Source organism: Beta vulgaris, chromosome 9 (assembly GCF_026745355.1).
Source record: "Beta vulgaris subsp. vulgaris cultivar EL10 chromosome 9, EL10.2, whole genome shotgun sequence".
Taxonomy (NCBI): Eukaryota; Viridiplantae; Streptophyta; class Magnoliopsida; order Caryophyllales; family Amaranthaceae; genus Beta; species Beta vulgaris.
The window spans coordinates 35,225,568-35,248,294 of NC_079210.1; positions in this window are offsets into that span (position 1 = coordinate 35,225,568).

A 22,727-nucleotide genomic window follows, 5' to 3' on the forward strand; every position below is an offset into this window, starting at 1 on the left:
ACAACGAGTAGGGGGACTATAGGTGGTTTGTTGTGGGGGTAGGAACAAGCCGGTAGAGGATTGGGATGGGGTGGGGTAGGGGGCTGACATGGGGTGGTGGAAGTGATAGATAGGTGGTGGTGGTGGTTATGGAAGAAAAGAGGTAGAGGAAGGAGAAAATGACGTGACCAATGAGATTGATTGTGACACGTGACACACTTGACGTGTTATGCCGGCCACAAATAGGCCAGGTACCGATATGAAAAGCTACCAACAAAAGATTGAGTTATTTAGAATTAACTCATAAGTGGAAACTGTTTTAAAAAGATTGATTAAAGTTCGATTATTAAAATCCAATTTTCTTTCATAGAGTAATAGTTAGGATATGAACTTATTATATATTTGGAATATATAATAGATTAAAGTGCATATGAAGTGATGTATTGCCATTTCTCTCTATCATTAAAAAATTAGGGAGGATTGTTCGTGAATCACGAACTGAATGTTTTTCCAATCAATCGATTGTCCCACAAGATACTTTATGGACTTTATAAAAATTATAATAACGATCCACTTATCGATGATAATGTTTATAATCAGACCACTCAAATGGGTGAAATTGGAGGGTTCATACTTTGTACATAAGACAAGACCACAACTGACCTCCACTTCATCTAACACTTGCGGCAACACCAGAAAATGTCGAGTGGACAAGAGGAGTGACAAATAAACATGGGCAACAGTACATATGGTGATGTTCTCTTGATTAATAATAACAGAGGAGATAGATTTTAAATGAGATTGGGATGTTTGAGTATTCAAGCTTAAGGTGGAATTTTTCTTTATGAGGGAGAGATGATTCTAGGCTCTAGGGAACCCACAATGCAGTGTTGTAGAAATTTGGTTTTCTCTTCTTTTCTTTATTCTTTTTCCTCTGGTTATTTGCTTTTCTAAATGAAACTCATTTCCATGAAACTCTTTTCTAAATGCTATGTTATTTAACCAAGAAAACAATCAAGGTGGATTAGAGTGAGAAATGGTTCGTTTGTATTTGACAAATGATTGACAATTAAATGGCCTTTTTGACATTTGTTCGTTCTCAATGATGTCTATTGAAAAATAAATTTTAATATTCTATTCATCTCATAATAGTATTAATACCTTCATTTCTATTTCATCCCAAATTAATTTGAACATACTTTTAATTTTGATGTGGTCTCACTATTATTATATAAGTGATTTAACCCCTTTTGACCCACACTCTATTTCTTAAAAAATATCCAACTGTCTCTCCTTTTCATTAAAAAAATATCTTATAAACTTCTACCAATCTACTTTTTATAAAATAATATTTAATAGCCATATTATATCTTATGACATTATATTACATGCCATGGTTAACGGTATTATGAGAGAGTATATATATCAAAACAACAACAACAATTGAGTCTTAGCCCAAAAGTGCGATGGGGAGGCTAATATGTATTGTGTTAGAAGAAATCCTTACCAATGACACAATAAAAAATTGAAAAGGAAAAGAAAAATAAGGCCTAACTGAGAGAGACTAGAGACAACATATCCAACAAGAAATTAAATTAGGTGAAAAGTTGAAAAGCAACACATAAGGGTCCGATCACTTCAACTTATTTGGTCTTATCTCTGACAAAATAAGATCATAAAATTATAGATAAGATTAAAAAATTTAGATAAAATAAGTTTGACGCTCACTCTGAAAAACCGGTATTAACATAACAAGGCATATTTTTATTAGTCAGATAATACATTTATTATCAATTATTTTTGTAGTCAAATAATACATTCATTATGGATAGTTTAAGGCAGAATTGTTAATAATCTACAAGCTTTATGACACATGGTTCAAGTATGACTTATAATATGATGCCACACTAATAATTTCAAGTTCATTGTTGAAATATATTAATTAAGCAATATAATTAATCATGTTCTTTGCAGTTTCTGATGATTACATATAAGGAATTCATTTACCACTACCGTGGTATACAATGAAGTGTTTCAAAATATTTGAATAAGTACTCATAATAGTTCCCTACTTTGTTTATGTAGATTTCTTTTATGACATTGTTTGTTTTTATCGTTTGTATTTATTTTAAGGTAATCATTTGATTAGATAAGATTCAACATAATTACTTTTTTCCAACTAAGATAACTATTAAATATATTAATGAGTTGGTGATATATTTTTATGCATTGCAACATTGTAACTTCTATATTATAGATTATATGATTTGTTTAATAATCAATACAAAAATTATTCACTAAAATATTCCCATATATTTTGCACGGGTCCAAAAACTACAATTATGGGGGAAAAGAGGGAGAATTTGGCACTTGGACAGTAAGATATCAATGAGAGAGAGAGAACATACAAGAGAAGGGGAGCAGGGGAGGGAGATAAGTGCAAACCAAGCAGAGAGTGAGACAAAACAAAGCAAGTGAGAAAAGAAATTCACGAAAAATATAGGAATCATTTTAAAAAACAAATTAAGTGGCAAGACCTCAACCTTCTTTTGTTCTCCTTCACCCTCAACTTTTCGACCTAATTCTTGCTTATACCACATGGCATTGCTAAAAATAATTTTAAAAATAATCAATTAATTCCTTCGATTGTGTAATAATTAAGAAAATAAAGAGAGAGTTTGTTCCCTCTAGGTTTTTTCTTGGGAGGGTTTCTTCCTAGCCTCCGCGGCTAGGGTTTTCACTTTTTAAAAGCTTTCTCCTTCCTTCCTTCTTCCTCTTCTCTTCCTTCATCCTTTTCTTAGGGGCTACCACTGGTGTCTTAACCAGTGGTAAGCCCCGAAAAATCCTATTTATTTGCTTTCAATAAAAGTTCCCATCTTTTAGATGGTGATTTTTTCTACTATGTTGATTGTGTTGGTTTTTGAAGAATTAGGGTTTCACAACTTCTGTAAAATTATGGAAGACTATTGGAGTACGTTCATCTCAAAATTTCCGCATCTGCAGATCGTATGCCGAACCAGAGCGAACTCACAGATTGCATTGCTTCAGATGAGATTTTATTAAGGCAAAATTAAATCAAATCTGCGATGTTTACATTTCTAGGGTGATATGTATTTCTATTAGAATTTTATGTTTTTTCAGAAATGGCTTGTAAGTGCCGTTTGGCAAAATATTAATGAAATCCCTTTTCTTTCCGTCAAAAAAAAAAAAAAAGAAAATAATATTAATTACAATAGCTAAAGAAATCAATCAACCATTTATCAGTTAAGGAAACAAATCAAATATTATCTTAGCGATAATTGCTATTATTTTCACAAATACCAGTTATGAAGATATTTTCAAGCTAAATACCGATTTAGAGGAGAGAGAAAATACAATGAAAAAGATGATAAAAATGACACTAAACGTGGAAAATTTAATATCCTAAACTCAAATTAAATATGAAAGTATGAGTGAATTAATATGTAATTGAGATAATAATTTGTCAATAAATATGTCATATATACCAATGAAATATATGCTACTTACTTACTCCTTAATGAAAAGTAAAGTCATGATTCGTAAGAATTTTTTTATATGTGCAATAGAATTTGTTATTGGGCAATGATCTTTTCGCTGAGGGAATATGTTATTGAAATGGTTGTATAAAATCATTTTTTCGTTCATATCAAGCTATCAACATATTATTAATGTTCATTTTTTAATACAAAATTGACATTATGAAATTTTGCAAGTTTTTGAAAATTTTGATTTCTTCTTTTTTCGTGTAATTATTTTCAAATATAAAGATTTTTCTAAAGTGAAATAATAAAACTATAAAACGACGGGAGATGATACACAATAGTATGCAAACGAAAAGAGAAGTCTATACTATAAAAGTATACCTTATATTTCCTTTGAACCATTTATTGAAAACTATTAGCCTTTTAACTAAATTTTTCCTTTTAAAAAAGTTTTATTATATTTTTCTTAAAACATGGGTTGCGAAGTTTAAATTAGGAATGAATGCATGGTTTCATTTCATGACAATTGTACATCATGAAAAGATAATTGATTTTAATATATCATAGTAGAAAGTTATGAATAACATTTCGGTAGGAAAAGTACAAGTTATTAAAGCCATATTCTATTAGAATCATCATATTGATTAGACCACCAAAGAACAAATGAACCAACAAATGTACGAGAATATAAGCACTTATGATTGTATAAGTATATATATAACAACTATGTTGATAATACAAACATTAAAAATTGCAATTTCATAATAGCCAATAAATCTAATGTGATTATCAAGCACAAATGAGATTCATGTACATCCTAAATAGCCTTGAACTCAATAATATCTTATAATTCATAAGTATTAATGAATATATTCTTCATGTCTCCAAATTATTCAGCATATACAAGCATAATATAGAACAACTCCAAAACTTTGTATATGAAAATAATCTTAAAAAGTTGCATACCATTGTCATGAAAGAATGATATAAATTTTGTCTATGCATTTACCTTTTTAAGGACAAAACCCCTTTTTGGTGTAAACATTGTACACATTTCAATAAAGTTAAGGTGAAAATATTCCTTGAACAATCTCAATATTCATCATAGCTTAGAAACTTAAAGGATATTAACAAGACGAAAGAAAACATAAAAGAGTATTTTTCCAGACTAAATTTTCTAATTTATTATTTCCTATTTTGCTATTCAATAAAATTAAGGTGGAAATTTGAGGTACTTTTTTGTTGAATAAAAATTGAAGATCTGAATTGTATAGGGAGGGGGGAACGGTGGAAAATAGATAACTTATTTTCGCTTTCATTATAATTGATCACATTTATAGATATAATAGATTATTGTGTTAACATTTCCTTTATCTACTCATAATTTTGAAAATCGTGATTTTTGGTTGAAATGGCTGTTAATAATGACTATTAAAATTTATTATTAAATCTGTACGCAACCATTAAATAAAGTATGTATTTAATTTAATTTTTTTGAATTATAATATCTCTATATCTAAAACAAAATCCTTGTAGAATGTTGGTATGAAGTTAGAGAATTTTTCAATGAAGCTAAAAAATTGAGTCATCGAACAAAATGGTAGATATCACTTGGTGAGAGAGCACAAAAGATTATGAAGATAATTTTAGTCAAAAAAAAAAATCAAAGGAAATTTCATTTTGATAACATCATAACATTATGGTTCAGATTTAAGGAATTCTTTAGATCTCATTGAGAAGAAAAATAGGTAACTATTTGATAACTTAAATAAAGTTCGTAGATGATTAGGATATTTCATTTATGTAATTATGATATATTAAAGAAGGAAGAAAGTTAGAAAACTCTTTATATCTCAATAAATATATGTTAAGATTATAACATAATTAAAATTAGTTTCCTCATAAGTGGAGCATAATCACCTAGAACTAATGCATAATCAAGATCGAACTAGATTTATTCCATCACATGAAATTTTCAAATGTAAAGAAATAGGTTGGTTATTTTATTGAAACACTTATCAAATCGTATTAATCATACTATAAGTTTAAATATTGACAAATCCAAACTTGGCGTGTTTAATTTCTTTAACACCTATATTTTCAATCATGATTATTATAGTGGAACTAAATAAATGTCTATAATACCCATTTGTTCTAAAGATAGGCGATAGGTGAATGTCAAGTATAAATTGAAGTCAATATTTTTGTTCAATTTGAAGTTAATTGTATGATTAGTGGGGTGGCTATGAGAATAAAATTAAAGGGATGAGGGTGGTTTATATTTAAGCTAAGGTTGGTTTACATTGAGTAGGACAAAACGATATGAAAAATAGTAAATGCTAAATTCTGATTTTACTAAGTTGCATAACAGAGGTGTGATTTAGTGTGTATTTTGGTCAAGTAGGACCACTTTCTATTAGTAAGTTATGAAAGTTATGCTAATCATAACTCTTTATGTTATTCACTTATAATTCTTTAAAGGTAACCCATAATTTTGTTTGAGTAAAATTAATGACTTTAAAATAACATGGATTATACAAAAATGACATCAACGTGATGTATTTATCTCATGCCGTTTGAGTTTTTTTTATTGTACGGGCTATCTCATCCGTGTATTTTTATGAAACGTAAATTATGAATTATTTAATTTTTCTACAAAAACAAATCATCTTTTGTACCAATGAATAGCGTATTTCTTCTACTAAATTTGGTTAATTGTGGTACATGGATAATCGATCATTCATCTTCGAGGTCATAGACATGTTCAAGCTAAAGGGCTCCAAATAAAAGGAGACTACACTACTAAAATGAGAATAAAAAAAGATGGAAAAACAACAAATCAGGCGGTGGCAAGGACACGGTGTGGCTCAAGGAGCCAGCAACAAGAAAATCAATCACGTTATTTTTTTAGCTCGGGAAAGGGAAATGATCATATATCAACTATATGGGTCCGAATCCTCTAGAGTTGAATCCTGGCCATATATCATAAAATCAAGGGCTCATGATTAGTGGGAAAGGAAAAGATATGGGCATGATATTCGGGGGGGAAATAAGAGGGATTTTTGGGAAAGAAAATACAAACCTTTGATTTCTTAATCAACGACTAATATTTAACGAACTCTACCGTGTAGAGTTATTTTGGAACTCTAGAGGATCTCAATATAGTAGAAAACATATATTTGGTAATTCCTAGAGAATCATTTAAAGGGGGCCTGAGTATGTCAAGGAAAGAGGAGTAATATGATATTTATACCCCGTATGACACTCATACTATCAAATGGAACAAAATTTCCCTTGAATTGTGTTTTGCAATGACTATAAATAAAAGTAAAAGATATCCCTATTCACATATGGGTTTGTATCCCCCAAGTTCGGTTTTCAGCCATAGCCAATTTCATGTGGTTAAAGTCACGGGTAGAAAGTGTATAATAATACTGATTTGTGAGAAAGAACACGATATGTCTAATATTACAGCTAATGACATGTATAAATAAGTCTTCTACAACCTAAGAGTGTCATGTATTTGCAAAACAACTTCATAATTTAAATAAAGGAGCATTTTTTGTCTTCTGGTGTAAAGTGCATCATTGATGCTTTGTTTTTGGTTAAATATGTATAGGATTATTCTGTATTTCAATACATCGTTCAAAGTTTATTAATTTAATATGGTATAGAGGTTAAACTCATTTGTGTTTCGAGTAGTACATAAGCCTATACTAAATCGAGTAGACGTAGAAAATCTTTTATATGCCTTTACTGTAGTTGGTATATAAACATGCTTATTAAACAAAAAAATTCCCGTGCATTTTTGCACGGGTCCAAAAACTAGTACAAATATATTAGAAGGCGTGCGTGACAATGTATACACGCCACATGGCACCTCTGTTATTCCATTAGAATTTTTCAATGTGTACACAAGTTATGCCAATTAACAAAAGTAAAATTAACTTGCAAAAAGATGAATGTTGACGTTGAAAAAACGAAGGAGTAAACTAATAAACAATGGAGGGTAACATGATAGAGTTACTTGAGCACAACACTTCAAATAGGAATAAGAACATGCATGACACACCATTTGTACACTAAAGAGTCCCCTTCTCGCTAGCGAAACCCTAGGTCCCTCTATAGAACTTGTAGAGGAGAAAAAAGAGAAACTTTGGGAGAATTAGAAAGACTACATTTTTATATATTTTACATACATAAATAACTAAATAAAACAACCTTTAAATAGGCATACAAAACACTACTGATAACATGCCCACTTGACGTAGGAAGGTTAGCGGATAAGTTCGATAATGAAGTTCGACAAAAGAGCCTGAAATGATTTCTACTAATTGGGCCGACGGAGTCCGATTGCTTATTGTGATACCTTTTCGGAAGCGGAACGGGCCAACGAGTCAAACTCATCGCTATGCTGTGACCTATAGGCTTTTTAAGCCATCCGAGTTCGTTTAAGGCCCGAAATCAACATTTTAATTATTTTCGTATTTTATTATTTCCTTAATTTCGTATTAGGGTTTTGTGTTAAGTATTTAAACATTATTAGGTCATTGTTTGGAGGCAGTTTTTGACTTTTAATAATATCACAGAGTTCCCACTCTTTTCTGGTGGATTCCGGAGTTTTTACAGATTTACCGCTTGTAAATCTGCTTGTTCTTGATCGAGATTAGCGCTTGCTTTTCTCCATAATTTCCAACTGCGTCAAGTGGTATCAAAGCAGGCCTTCTCCTGTTCCTTTTCCTAGCTTGAACGACCATGGGAGAACCAGTGACCAGGGCATATCTTGAAGGGGTACCGCGGCTTTTACCACGGCCCTTACTGCACTGACCGAGTAGATGACTGCGTTGACTACGCAGAAGAACAATATGCAGAATAATAATAGTCAAGGAGAGACAAACAAAACTCCACGAGGAAGAGGTAAACGAACTGTCGTGGCAGATAGTTCGAGTTCTGAAGAGGAAGTGTTTGAAGAAGAACGTAGCGATGAAGGTAATAATTTTCATAAGCATGATTATCGAGTAAAAGCAGATATTCCGTTGTTTTATGGAACTATGGGACTGGAGGAATTTCTGGATTGGCAGATTGATGTCGATAGATTCTTCGAGGTTATGGAGATTCCTGAAAATAAGCATGTTAAGATGGTAGCGGTTAGGTTGAAGAGTACTGCTGCCGTGTGGTGGGATAAGTTGGTTATGCAGAGGCAGAGACAAAGGAAGAGGCCAGTTAAGACCTGGCGACGCATGACGCAAATGATGTTGGAGCGGTTTTTACCGGAGGATTATGAGCAGATTCTGTATAAGATATATATATAGAATGTGTTCAAGGGAAGAGGAGTGTGACAGAATATACAGCGGAGTTCCTGCTTTTTTCTGAGCGCAATGACTTAGGGGAATCCAAGAATCAGAAGCTGGCACGATATGTTAGTGGGTTGAAGAATTCTTTGTAAGAGAAGATGTGTTTGCAAACTGTGTAGATTGTGGCTGAGGCATCTAATTTGGCGTTAAAGGCGGAGCAAATAGAGAAATCCCCTAGAAATTTCTCTTCATTCAAAAGATACTCACCCCAGAGTAACTTTGAATTTAACATAGTGAGAAGGAGAAGAGTGAAGTAACTAAGGAGTCTGGGTCTACACCAAAAGTCGGTCCTAGTAGTGCATCAAAAGGAAAGGCCCCTGTCCAGAAGCAAAATAATCTGTATACAAGACCTAGTGGGGACACTTGCTATCATTGTAACGGCAAGGGTCATAGATCCAATGTCTGCCCAACTCGGAGAGTCATTGCTGTCTTAGAAGGAAAAGAAGATGGAGATAAGATGGAGGGGAGTTTGAAGGAGAGAATGATGAGTATGCGGATGCAGAGTTTGCTGAGGAGGAGTCTACTGACCGAGTTAACTTTGTGCTGCAAAGGGTCCTGTTAGCTTCTAGAGAGGAGGGCCAGCGCAAGAACCTGTTTAAAACTCATTGTTCAATTCAGAACAAGCTCTGTAACTTGATTGTGGATAATGGTAGTACGAAGAATCTGGTGTCCCAGAAGTTGGTGGAGTATTTGAGGCTGCACACAACACCACATCAGAAACCATACGCCCTGGGTTGGGTCAGCAAGGGGTCTCAAGTTCGGGTGACGATGACTTGCAGAGTTCCCATCTCCATAGGGAAACACTACAAAGAAGAGGTAATGTGTGATGTGCTTGATATGGATGTGTGTCATATTTTACTTGGTAGGCCCTGGCAGTTTGATAATGATATTACTTATCGGGGAAGGGATAATGTGATGATGTTTACTTGGGGATCCCATAAATTGCCATGGCTCCTGTTTTGAATTTTGATGATAAGGCAAGGGGAAAGAAAACCAGTTTCTTAGTAATGACTTATAATGATAAGGAACTTGATGATGCTATGAAAGAAACTGAATTTTCTGTCCAATAGTAGTTAAGGGGTTGTTAGGTGCTGTAAAAGAAGAGAACCCCATACCAGCTGAAGTTTCGGAGATATTAGAGGGTTTCAAGGAGTTGATTGCTGATGAGTTACCGAAGGAAGTACCACCCATGCGTGACATACAACACCACATTGATTTGATTCCTGGTTGTAGCCTACAAAACCTTCCTCACTATCATATGAGTCCCAAAGAAAATGAGATTTTGAGAGAGCATATTGAGGATTTGTTGCAGAAAGGGTTCATTCGGGAGAGTATGAGTCCATGTGCAATTCCTGTCCTTTTGGTCCCCAAGAAAGGAAATCAGTGGCGGATGTATGTTGACAGTAGGGCCATTAATAAGATAACTATCAAGTATCGCTTCCTTATCCCTCGATTGGAAGACATGCTTGATGAATTGTCAGGATCTAAGGAGTTTTCAAAGATAGATCTGCAAAGTGGGTATCATTAGATTCGTATTCGGCCGGGAAATGAGTGGAAAACAGCTAGAGTAAGGAGGGGTTGTATGAGTGGTTGGTCATGCCATTTGGTTTGTCGAACGCGCCTGCTAGCACTTTCATGCGCTTGATGAACCAAGTCCTTCGTCCTTTTACTGGTTCTTTTGTCGTTGTTTATTTTCATGATATTTTGATTTACAGCAAGAACAAGAAAGATCACCTGGAGCATGAGGCTGCAAGTTTTGCAAGAGAATAAGTTGTACATTAATCTGAAGAAGTGCACTTTCTGTACCAGCAAGTTACTTTTCTTAGGGTTTGTTGTGGGTGCCGAAGGAATTCAGGTGGATGAAGAGAAGGTGAGCGCAATCCGAGATTGGCCTACACCCACATCAGTGACTGAAGTTCACAGTTTTCATGGCCTAGCAACTTTCTACAAGCATTAAGCCAACAAATGAAGCTATGCTTAGGAATAATCTAATTCACAATTGATAAATAGCAACTACATAAAACTAACGCGAGACTCATTCGGCTTTACAATTATACGAGCCTACATAATCGATCTGTTATTTTTGATATAGTACTACTAACTTTTAGGATGCAGCTACAAAACCTAGCTTCTGATGAGCTGGAATGGCAAGATTAGTAAATCACCAAGTTAGACACTCCAGTTCCCTTGCAATATTGCAATAAATAGGTTCCATAACTACATTTTCAAAATTAATTTACTGTTTTAATAGTTTAAAGCTAAATGATTCATTGTATTCCGATTTCTGATATAGTGCTATGAATAATACTTTCAAGACAAATGTTTAATTTATACATGTATCCAATAGAATTATTTATGAATTAGCTTCTGATGAGATGGAATGGCTCTTTGTGTCATGAACTAGAATATATCCTATTTTGATCAATTTGTTGTTTATGATTTTGTGTATGAGAAACTATAAAATATATCATAGCTAGTTCTAACTATAAATATTCGAAATTATTTTGGAGTACTTTCTTGGGATTCTGTCCACTTATTCGCAAGAGATGATTGACGAGCTAAAAGTTATATGGTGGCATATTTAAACAACCAAGCACAAGACGATAGAGATTGAAGACAACGACGGTCAATTTTGAATAGTACATATTATTTATTTTAGAATTTTAGTTTTAGTAGTAGATAGCATTAGAAACTTTATATTAAAGAAATTATTGGATGAAAGTGATGCTTTGAGAGAATTTGTTTTTGGATATAAATAGAATGTAGCGAATATTTTTCTCGACATGATGGATAAAGCAAGCAAGAATTCCTGTTTAATAATATTGTTGTAGTTATTTATATATTTTTTTTATAGAAGAAAAAAGTGTATATACAAGGAGCCGAAATGCAGGAGCAGTTACAGGATAATATATATATACTATAATCTATTCTAATTTTTTAAAAAAATCGTGTTATAAACCAAAGAAACCGATTATGGTCAATAACTGTTTTCAAAGGGTAAGGTAAGGAAAATGGTTTTGTTAACTGGTCTCCTAGCCTCTTTACATATGATATCTATGATTACCTAAAAGTTTGGTTTTAGTTGACATATGGTCTCCCAAATAAACAAAGAAACCAAACATCATAACCGGTCTCCTAGCCTATGACTCCTGTGAGATAGAGACTGGTTGTAGTCCGGTTTCCTATGTTGTTTTCAACCGGTTTCCTAGGTCTTTTTTGTAGTACCTTACCAAATACTATTTTACTTTACGTAAACTCAGTATACACATTAGTTATTTATATGCAAACACTATAGAAACATTTGAAGTTATTTATGTAAACTATGTGCAAACACTATGTAAACATGTGAAACATGTGCAAAAGTTATTGTTTATGCTAAAATTTATCTCTTACGATGAAATTAAAGTTTGGGACGATTAAACCAGATTATGTGTAAGACAATGCAATGAATGAATGCAATGGGGATCAAAGGGGATGAACACACAAAGATGGTGACGCGGAAAACCCCAATGAAGATGGGTAAAAAACCGCAGGTGGATGGAGATCCACTAATCTACTATGGTTGACTGTTGTTATGAGCTAATGACAATCGTTACAGAGTATGCTTTTCTTTTCGCCTAGTACAAAGATTGTTTCGTAGTCCTCTCTAATGATACTTGTTCTTCTTTTGTATGCCTTTTCTTCCTTTGGCTTTTTTCCAACGAATACAATAATAAATTCTAAATCTATTACAATGGTAACGGTAGCTTGATTATAGGAGATCTTCAACGTTGCAATCTTCTTTCCTCCTTTGCATAATCTACTCCCTGTCATTGGATCTTACGGCTAATTTAATGCCTTGCTGAACTCTTTCCATTTTCAGATAATTTGTTACATGTACTTCGGTTGTTCATACCTTCGTGTCTTTTCGTCGCGTCTTCACGTCACAGTCGTCGTGTCATTATTTCCACGTCATCCTGCAAAAACTCAGCCATAACAGTTTGCTCCCAAATTGTCGAATCGGGGTTACGCGAAAACCATTAGACAATTGTTAAAAAATCATAAAAACCAAATGAAGAATCTTTAATGCAATCAAGGCATTTCACCAAAAATAAGCATAGAAAAAATCTCATGCGATAGATATGGAAAATACCCTTCGGACAAAACATAAGGGAGGAAACAAAATCCACTTGGGCGGTTATACTAGGCAACTCAAAGGTCACAAAACGAAAAAGGTAGTTTTTTTTTAAATAGCCGTTTAATTCTAAGCGTTATCCCAATGTCATGATTGCCTTTGAAGGCATAAATATCGTGGGCGGTTAAAGATTTTATTTTCACCAAATCTTTCTCTCTCCTTAAGTAAGATAGTTTCCATAACTCCCATTATTCTCTCCGCCGGAAAATCGACCACTGATACCAGGTAATTTCATACTTTCCGTTCCTTTAATTTGCACTGCTTTCTTGTCTTCCCCAATTGCACTTATGGCACCTAGCAGAAGTAACATTAGGACAATTGTGAAAAACCAAGAAAAATCGAGAGGTAAAGAAAAAATCGTGGAACAGAGGAATGAAAATGAGGATAAACTGTCAACGATGTCAGAGGAAGACATGCTAAAGTTTTTAGACTTAGGGATTTTTTCCGAAAGTACTGTTATTAGGAATGCCGAGTTTGATGAACCACCAGAAACATGTCCCCCCAAATGGGTGGTGCTCTATGAGTACCCCTTCAAAATAGGCCTGAGACTTCCCTTCACCCCTCTAGCGAGATACCTGATGTAAATTTACCAGATCAGCCCTGGGCAGATTATGCCCCAAGTCTGGCGAATTCTGAGCGTCATCGACAGGGTGACGGCATCATGGGAAGAAGCCTTCACCCTTCACGACCTATTGTTGTATTATGAAATTAGGGTCAAAGCAAAAAATAGAATACATGCAAAAGCGAGGTTAGAACCTCTAGTAGGGGGAGTTCAGTCGAATGACAGAGGTTGGATAAACAGATTTGTGTTTGTGAAGAGGTCGTCGCTAGGGGAAGCTGGGATGTCTCTGGTTAGCGGCTGGAATACCGAAGATGTGTTAATTTTTAGTCTTTTTACATTCGTGCCGCGTCGTTAACACTACTCTTACATCGTTTCTATTGCAGGTCTTAACCCTAAACTACTGTCGCATCGCGATGAGTCTCAGAGTCTTTGCGACAAATTTTTGAAAGTACCAGAAGAAGATAGGTAGTTCAGAAGAATTCTATTTGCTTCTCAAGACAGTTGTTCATCTATGGCATCTGGTTAGTTTATCTATTCCTTCTGTCTTAGGGTACAACTTTTACCAGAAAAATTCACTTTTCTGACCGAACGCTTTTGGACAGGTTCATCACAATCACACCCTAGGGGGAGTCTGGACAGCCAAGCACTGGCTGAAATGCTACGCAAACGCAAGAGGGAATCCTCAACTGACACTGTGTCATTGTCGACGTCGTCGACAAAGAAGGACGCAGCGGTCGTCGTCCACTTGGACGATGAGCAAGGTGTTGCGTCTAAGACGCGCAAAACTGACTTCCTAGCCCCTCCAGACAAGAGCGGGCCTTCATACACTATGACCGTCCCTAAACGCGCAAAACTGACTTCCTAGCCCCTCCAGACAAGAGTGGGCCTTCATACACTATGACCGTCCCTAATGACTTTATGTCGTTGGAGAGGTCCATATGGCCTGAGGCTGATAGGTTCCTTTTTCCTAGTGCTATGAAAAGGATCAAGGAGCACACTCTTCCTCGCATGATGTCGGATGGACTAAAGCTTCTGTTTCAGGTATATAGACACTTAATCTTACTTTGAGACACTATGCTATTATGACAATGACTTATGGTTGTCAAATGACACACATCCTGCTCTCTTTATGCAGTCCTCTCAACATCTCCTTATGGCGAAGAGGGAGATCTCATCCCTGCTGAAGGGTCACTTGACCATGAAGCAAAGGATGGAGAAGGCTGAATCGGACGCGAAGTCCAAAGGCACTAAAGTGGAGTCTTACAAGAAATCTATGGAGGACATGGAGGTAACCCTAAAGAAAAATGGAGAAGAGCTGGAGGAAATTAGGAAGAAGGCGACCAAGTTGGAAGAATCCTCGCGTCGGGAGATCGAGACTCTCCAAGCGAGTGTTGACGCACATAAGAATAAGCTGGACCTTCTTGAGGCCGAAGTGACGACCAGGGTCAGGGCTAAGCTAATGTATCAGTTCCTAATGAAAAAGACGGTGTTGTGGACGCCACAGAAGGATATCGATTTGTATCTTAAGTACATGGGGCCGATGAAAGATCTGATGGACGAAGAAGACTTGGCTGCGACGGCGGACTCTTCATCAAAGGTGGATGAGAACGCCCCGTCTTGCGTCGGATTCATTGCGTCGGATGTGCCACCTGACCCTGAGACTGAAAATGAAGTTCCAACCGTTACTTTGCCAGCTGTAGCGTCAACGGAGAAGGAAGCTGACGAGGCCCCTGTTGCTTAGCTTTTAATCATTCTAAATTATGTCCTTTGTTTCTTGAACTTTAATCAACTTTGTTTTGGGTCACTTAAGGGAGTGACTATTTGTTTTGTACTTTTTGGGTCACCTACGGGGGTGATCATAACTTTTAACGTTTGAACTTTTGGGTCGCCCATGGGGGTGACCATCACTTTGATGACTGTGCTTTTGAACCTTAGCAAAGTTAATCTTATGTTTTCACTTTGTGTCATATGCATGTGTCTCAGTCGTTATTCTGACGTTTTTAGAGGATAGTCAGGCGCTTAGTAAGCCATCTTTGGTCGTTCAGACGTAACGTTTGGACTTAGCAACTTAGAATACACATAGGAAATATATAGATACTTACGTGTGTTTGTCAGAAAAATAAATGAAATGTCGCAAGCAGTTGTGACTTTGAAATGACTTTGCTCCTGTTGTAACGTTAGCTGGGGTAGGGGAAGACCAAAAGACTTTAAATAGTGAGGACCGCGATCTCTCGTTTTATTATATAGTAGGACGCAAGTCTGCTTGTTGCCTCATAAAGGTCGTCGCAACGTTATTAGGACGGACGGGAGTAACTTCCCTGAAAGTCAACAACACACAGTGAGAGAACACTAAGGTCGCTAACAATTAGCGACGCAGATACAATAGCAATATCATCTACTTCTTACACAATGATGTGAAAACAAAATACATCACTTAACTTAGAAGAAGTATCTATTGAGGTGTGTAGCGTTCCAGCTACGTGGCACGGAGCTTTCGTCGCGTCGGACCAATTGGTAGACTCCATTGCCTACTACCTTACTAATTTGGTATGGTCCTTCCCATTAAAGCCCTAGCTTACCAGCGTTAGCTTCTTGTATGTTTTGAAATACTTTTCTTAGGACCCAATCACCTTCAACAAAGGACCTAGCTTGGACGTTTTTGTTGAAACTCCTTGCAACTATTTGCTGCTGAGCCGCCATGCGTACCAATGTTGCGTCGCGCAACTCTTCAATGGTAGGTGTCCAAGTCGTTCACGAGCTCATCACGGTTCTGTTGCTCCGTCGCTAGACCACATCTCGCAGTCGTGACGTTCACTTCAGAAGGCAGGACAGCTTCACACCCATATACTAGTGAGAACGGTGTTTGTCCTGTCGTAGTGCGCGGTGTCGTGCGATTAGCCCATAAGATGGAAGGCAATGCCTCCGCCCATTTACCCTTCTTGGCTGTGAGTCGTTTCTTCAAAGTGTCAATGATCGTCTTATTACTAGACTCTGCCTGTCCATTGGCTTGCGAATACCTTGGCGTTGACGTTAACAATGTTATGTTCCACTCGTCACAGAAACGTCTTGTCTTGTTGCTAATAAACTGTGACCCATTGTCGCATATTATTTCGGACGGGACACCAAACCTGCAAAATGTTAGTATATATAAAAGAAATTACTTCCTTGTCACGTACCTGTTGGAAAGAACCTGCTTCTATCCACTTAGAAAAGTAATCAGTTAGTGCTAACATAAAGACCTTCTGGCCTGGGGCTGGAGGTAACTTGCCAACTATGTCCATGCCCCATTTCATGAAAGGCCAAGGTGTTAAAGTAGGGTGCAAAATTTCGCAAGGTTTATGCGTCATACCTGCGTGTTGTTGACAGCTATCGCACTTAGCCACATACCTTATCGCGTCTTTCTTCATTGAAAGCCAATAATATCCCATGCGCAACGCTCTATTGGACAGGCTACGCCCTCCTGAGTGATTTCCACATGTCCCTTCATGCATGTCCTCTAAGACTTGTTCCCACTGATCTTTTTCCAAACAACGCAGATAGGGCCCTGCAGCAGATTTCTTGAATAGTACTCCTTGGATGAGCACGTACGGGGACGCTTTAAACCGAATCTTGCGCGCCTCTGCCTTGTCTGGTGGAAGCACAACGTTAGCAAGATAATCATAAAGCGGTTTTGTCCAACTAACACTTACCTCCTCAGCGTCAGGGTCGCTCGTAGCCACGAGGTTACCGATGCTACCAATGACCTTTTGGGTGTCTTGAAGCTGTTCGGTTGTTGCTGCGATGGTGTCTTCAACATTCTTAGCGACTGCGGGATTTGCCAGATGAACTATAGGGACGGAAGTAAATGAAATGTCCCTTAAAGAGGATCCGAGATTGGCCAACGCATTCGCCTGCGTATTCTGGTCCCTTGGTATCTGCAAAATGTCAAACGGGTCAAACACTTTACTCTTACTCTGAGCTATTTCTAGGTACATGGCCATTTTAGAGTCTTTTGCCGCGAATTTGCCTTTGATTTGGCTAACTATCAGTAATGAGTCGCTAAAGACTTTTAACGCTTTTGCTCCCATGTCTTCTGCTAACGTCATTCCTGCTATGAGCGCTTCGTACTCGGCTTCGTTGTTTGTCGCTCTAAATTCACAACAGATGGCTCGTACTACCTTGCCCCCTTGTGGCGACTTTAGCACGATACCAAGACCTGTGCCCAAAAAATTGGAAGATCCATCAACAAACAATACCCAAGACTCGTCATTTACTTTAATCTTTACAACTTCATCATTTGCAAGCTTTTCTAATTCTGGGCTAAAGTCCGCCACAAAATCTGCCAAAGCTTGCGACTTAATAGTTGTTCTCGGATGGAACCGGATGTCGTACGCACTGAGTGCTATTGCCCACTTACTCATGCGTCCTGTTAATTCGGGGTGTCGCAAGACAGACTTGACAGGATAATTAGTCAAAACGATAACGGTATGCGTCTCAAAATAGTGCCTAAGTTTTTAACAGCTACAATTATGGCTAAGATGAGTTTTTCCAATGAGGAATACCTGGTCTCTGCGTCTAGCAGAGGCGTACTGACGTAATAGATTGGGAGGTGCTGACTTTCTGCTTCCCGTGTCAGGACGGACACGTTACTCACCGCAAGATAAAGCTGCAGCGTCTCTCCGTCACTTGGCTTGGACAGCAATGGTGGTGACGCCAAGTATCTTTTGAGTTCTTGCAGCGCGTCTTCGTGTTGTTGCGACCAGTTGAAGCCCTTATTCTTCCTCAGGACGTCATAGAATAGATGACATCTTTCGGCAATCTGGAGATAAAACGGTTCAGCGCGACTACACGACCGGTCAATTTCTGCACCTCTTTGACGCTCCTCGGGGATTGGATGTTGATAAAAGCTTTTATTTGGTCCGGGCTAGCTTCAATCCCTCGTTGCGTAACAACATATCCTAGGAACTTTCCTGCAGACACTCCAAATGTACATTTAGTGGGATTTAATTTCATGACATACCTTCGCAGGACGTCGAAAGCCTCCGACAAGTGTTGGACGTGATCGTCTGCTTGCTTGGATTTGACGAGCATATCCTCTATATATACTTTCATGGTATTTCCCAATTGGTCTTTGAACATTTGGTTGACCAATCGTTGGTAGGTGGCACCTGCATTCTTCAAACCAAAAGGCATAACCTTATAACGATATATACCTTTGTCAGTGACGAACGCGGTCTTTTCTTGATCGTCCGGGAGCATCAATATTTGGTTGTATCCAGAGTATGCGTCCATGAACGTCAAGAGCTCGTGGCCTACCGTCGCGTCGAACATTGTGTCTATATGAGGGAGAGGGAACAGATCCTTGGGACACGCTTAATTCAAGTCTGTGAAGTCGATGCAGACTCTCCACTTCATGTTCTTCTTGCTCACGACCACGACATTGGCTAGCCAATCTGGATATTTCACCTCGCGAATTTTCCCAGTGTCGATCAGCTTTTGAACCTCGTCATAGATGATTTGATTCCTTTCAGGTGCGAATTTGCGTCTTTTTTGTTTTACCAGCTTGTGCTCGGGGTGCACGTTGAGTTTATGTGTTATGACATCGGGACTGATTCCTGTCATATCCTTATGGGACCAAGCAAAACAATCTTGATTAGCCTTTAGAAAATCGATTAACTGACCTCGTATTTCTTGCGACAACGTCGCTCCGATTCGAATGACACACTCGGGGATGGACGGATCGAGCATAACTTCATCCACGTCCTGCTCACTGGGAGCGTCGGGCGCTGATCCATCCTTTAATTGCTAGATGGCCGCTTTTGGCTGCTTGAGCGACGAGCTGTAGCATTCTCTCGCGGATTTCTGCTCGCCCTTTATTTCTTGAACCCCCCACTTGGTTGGGAATTTCAGCGTCTGATGATAAGTCGACGGGATGGCGTTCATCTTATGTATCCACGGGGTGCCAAGGATGATGTTGTATGCTGACGGGCAGTCCACGACGTTGAATTTGGTTGGCAAGTTCACGCCTTTGGCTAACGTTGGCAACGTGATCTCTCCGACAGTGTGTTGGGCTTCTCCACTGAATCCAACCAGGACAGTAGATTTTTTAGTAATATCTTTATCACACAATCCCATACCTTCGAGGGCACTTTTGAATATGATATTGGCTGAGTTACCCCCCATCGACTAGTACTCGCTTCAACAAGCAATTACTGACTGTCAAGGATATGACTAGTCCATCATGATGTTCTACGTCGCAGACGTCGTCGTCGTCAAAGGTAATTGCCATCGCTTCCAACTTGCGTTCTTCCACTGACCTGCAAGATTTCAAAACGGCGGACGAGAGGGTGCCATCTCTTGCTAGCCTTGTGGCTACGGAGTACGTTAGTCCACATTAGGGGTGTTAATGAGCCAGGGTGGCTCGCAAACTATTCGAGCTCGGCTCGGTCAAAGCTCGGCTCGAGCGGGCACGATTCGAGTTCGAGATCGGCTCGAGACCTTAACGAGCCGAGCCTGAGCTACCTTAAGTTCGGCTAAAAGCTCGTAAACAGGCTCGATAATTTTTTTCAAGATAATCCACCCCCAATGCAAAGATAGCACAAATACTAATTGGTCCCAAATTTAGGAAAAATTAAACAATATTATGAGGAATAGTAATTAAAAAAGATCTTCGTTCGTTTAACACCAATTAATATTAGACAGAAGATAAATAAAAGTTATGATATCAAAAAAAAAAAGTGGGAGCTCAACTATTTTATATTAGCATTGATGGAGTGGCCTTAATTGAGGTTATCATTCATAATACTACTTTTTTCATCTGGTCAATAGTGACAGATTGTGTAAAAATATATAATAAGGTTGTTTTATAAATAAGTTGATAATCAATAGTTTTGTACTTGTGTACAACATCACGTAAGTCCTAACATATCTTGCCAAGAAAAGTAATAGTAGAAGGCTCGAAGAACTACTACTACTGAATATTAGACGATTAATGAGTATAACCTGACATTTCTTCTTCAATAATCTGATTTTAGTACCAATACTCTTGAGTCTTGAGCCTGGCGAAGATGAAGGTTGCGGCAGCATCAGGAACGTCGGCGGCGCGACAGTGCACTGGCGAAGATGAAGGTGGTCATCTCTATGTGGCATCTCGTCGGCGCAGACGAGTTGAAGACAGAGAAAGTACATAGTGGTATGAGAGATTGTGAGAGAGCAGAGAGTGGGGAAGAAATCTTAGGCGTCCCACATCGCTAGAATAACATAAGGGTGGGAGTTAAAATCTCTATAAAACAAAGCTTTGGCCTCCTTAAACTCTACTGCTGGGTTACTTATTGTTTGGCCTTGCAAATTAATAAGTTTGGATATTAGGCCTTTGAACTCTTTAAAGTTTGGGCCTCAACTGTCTTGGACTTATTTAAGTTGAAGTTAGATCTCGAGCTTTTCGAGCCTGACGAGCTCGAGCCGAGCTATAATTCTGGTACTCGAGCTCGAGCCGGGCCTAATATTTGAAGCTCGACGAGCTTCGAGCTCGAGCCGAGCCTAATTAAAAATATTTTCGAGCCGAGCCGAGCCTAGTTGAGTTCGGTCTCGGTTCGGCTCATTAACACCCCTAGTCCACATACATCAGACCCACCACAAATAACATTAATTACCTTTACGTGCGTGGGTAACGCAGGAGGGACGGACTGCGCAGGATTCTTCTCGAAGGATGCTTTCCCTTTGTCGCTTAAGAGATCTTTGAGATGCCCTTTATTAAGCATGAACGCGACCTCACGTCGCAATGCAATGCAGTCCTCCGTCTTATGGCCATGATCATGATGGAACTGGCACCACCTTGTCTGATCTTTTTGCGCCTCCGGTCGGTCACTCTTCTTTGGCCAACGGACGGGTGCTCCGATTTCGGTCAAGGCATTTACGACGCCTCCGACATCGACGAAGAATCCATAGGAGTCTAGATCTGGGAAGGTTGGCGACTCCGTCCTCGCGTCATTACCTGCATTTTCAACAACGTCGGTAACATTGTTTACCTGATTCGAGCGACCATACGGGTGGTTTCGCCAATTATTCTTTTTGGGGACGAAAGCTTTTCGGTCGCTGGTGGTAGTTTCCGGTGCACGATGCGTTGATATGGTATTGAGGATGGCATCGTCTTCTTCCAATCTCATTTGGGCCAATGCTCGTGCCTTGACTTCCTCGAACGTTTGGCACGGGTACTTCGTTAGACGGTTGTATAGTTTTGACCGCAGAATTAGTCCTTTCCTGAAACATTCAATAGCAGTCTTAGTATCAAGATCTTTAATGCTAATCATTTTTTTATTAAAGCGATTATAATAATCGCGAACAGATTCTTTAGGTCCTTGGACGACGCCATATAGGTCGCTCGTCTGCTTTTCTAGGCTACGACTGCCTTCAAACTTCTCATAGAACTTGTTGACTAGGGTGGAAAAATTACCAATGCTTCCTGGCTTGAGGGATCCGAGCCATTTGAGAGCGGGGCCGGTGAGCGTGGCTCCAAAAGACTTGCACATACAAGCTTCTACCAAATGCCAAGGAATTGGCGCTTGCTACATCCGCTGCTTGTACTAAGCGACATGCTCGCCTAGATCAGTCGAACCATCGTAGTTAGCAGCGAGGGTAGGCAGGTTGAGCTTTTTGGGGAGCACAGCCCTCGCGATCCTCTCTACGAACGGTGATTCTGCATAACCGTCTGGATGCTCCACGATGCTTGGCGTCGGGGCCCTAGGGAGTTGGGACATGAGCTTCATTGAGCGCATATTCTGCTTTTCGATCTGGACCATGCGCTTTGCCATAAGATTTGCTTCTCCTTTGCCTTGATCGTTCTCTTCATTATTCAATGGCTCTTCGCCCTCAGGCTCTTCGTCATTTTCAGGCTCTTCTTCATCTGACTCAGAGAAGTCCCTCATATAGGGGATGTCGTTCAAATTAGCGCGACGTCGGACCTTCGAAGCTTTGGATGATGCTAACTCCTCTTGCAATTTCTGGATTCTTTCCTGCGATGTCGTGAAGTTGGCGGCTAGCCGCTCATTAGCTTGCTTCATTTCGAGCATTTCTGCTCTCATTTGTTCATATTGCCTCTGCATTTCATCGAGGTTAGGTGTTTCTCCCATTTGATGGATTTTGAACAGTAGTTGGTCAGGTTATGCCCCATGGTGGGC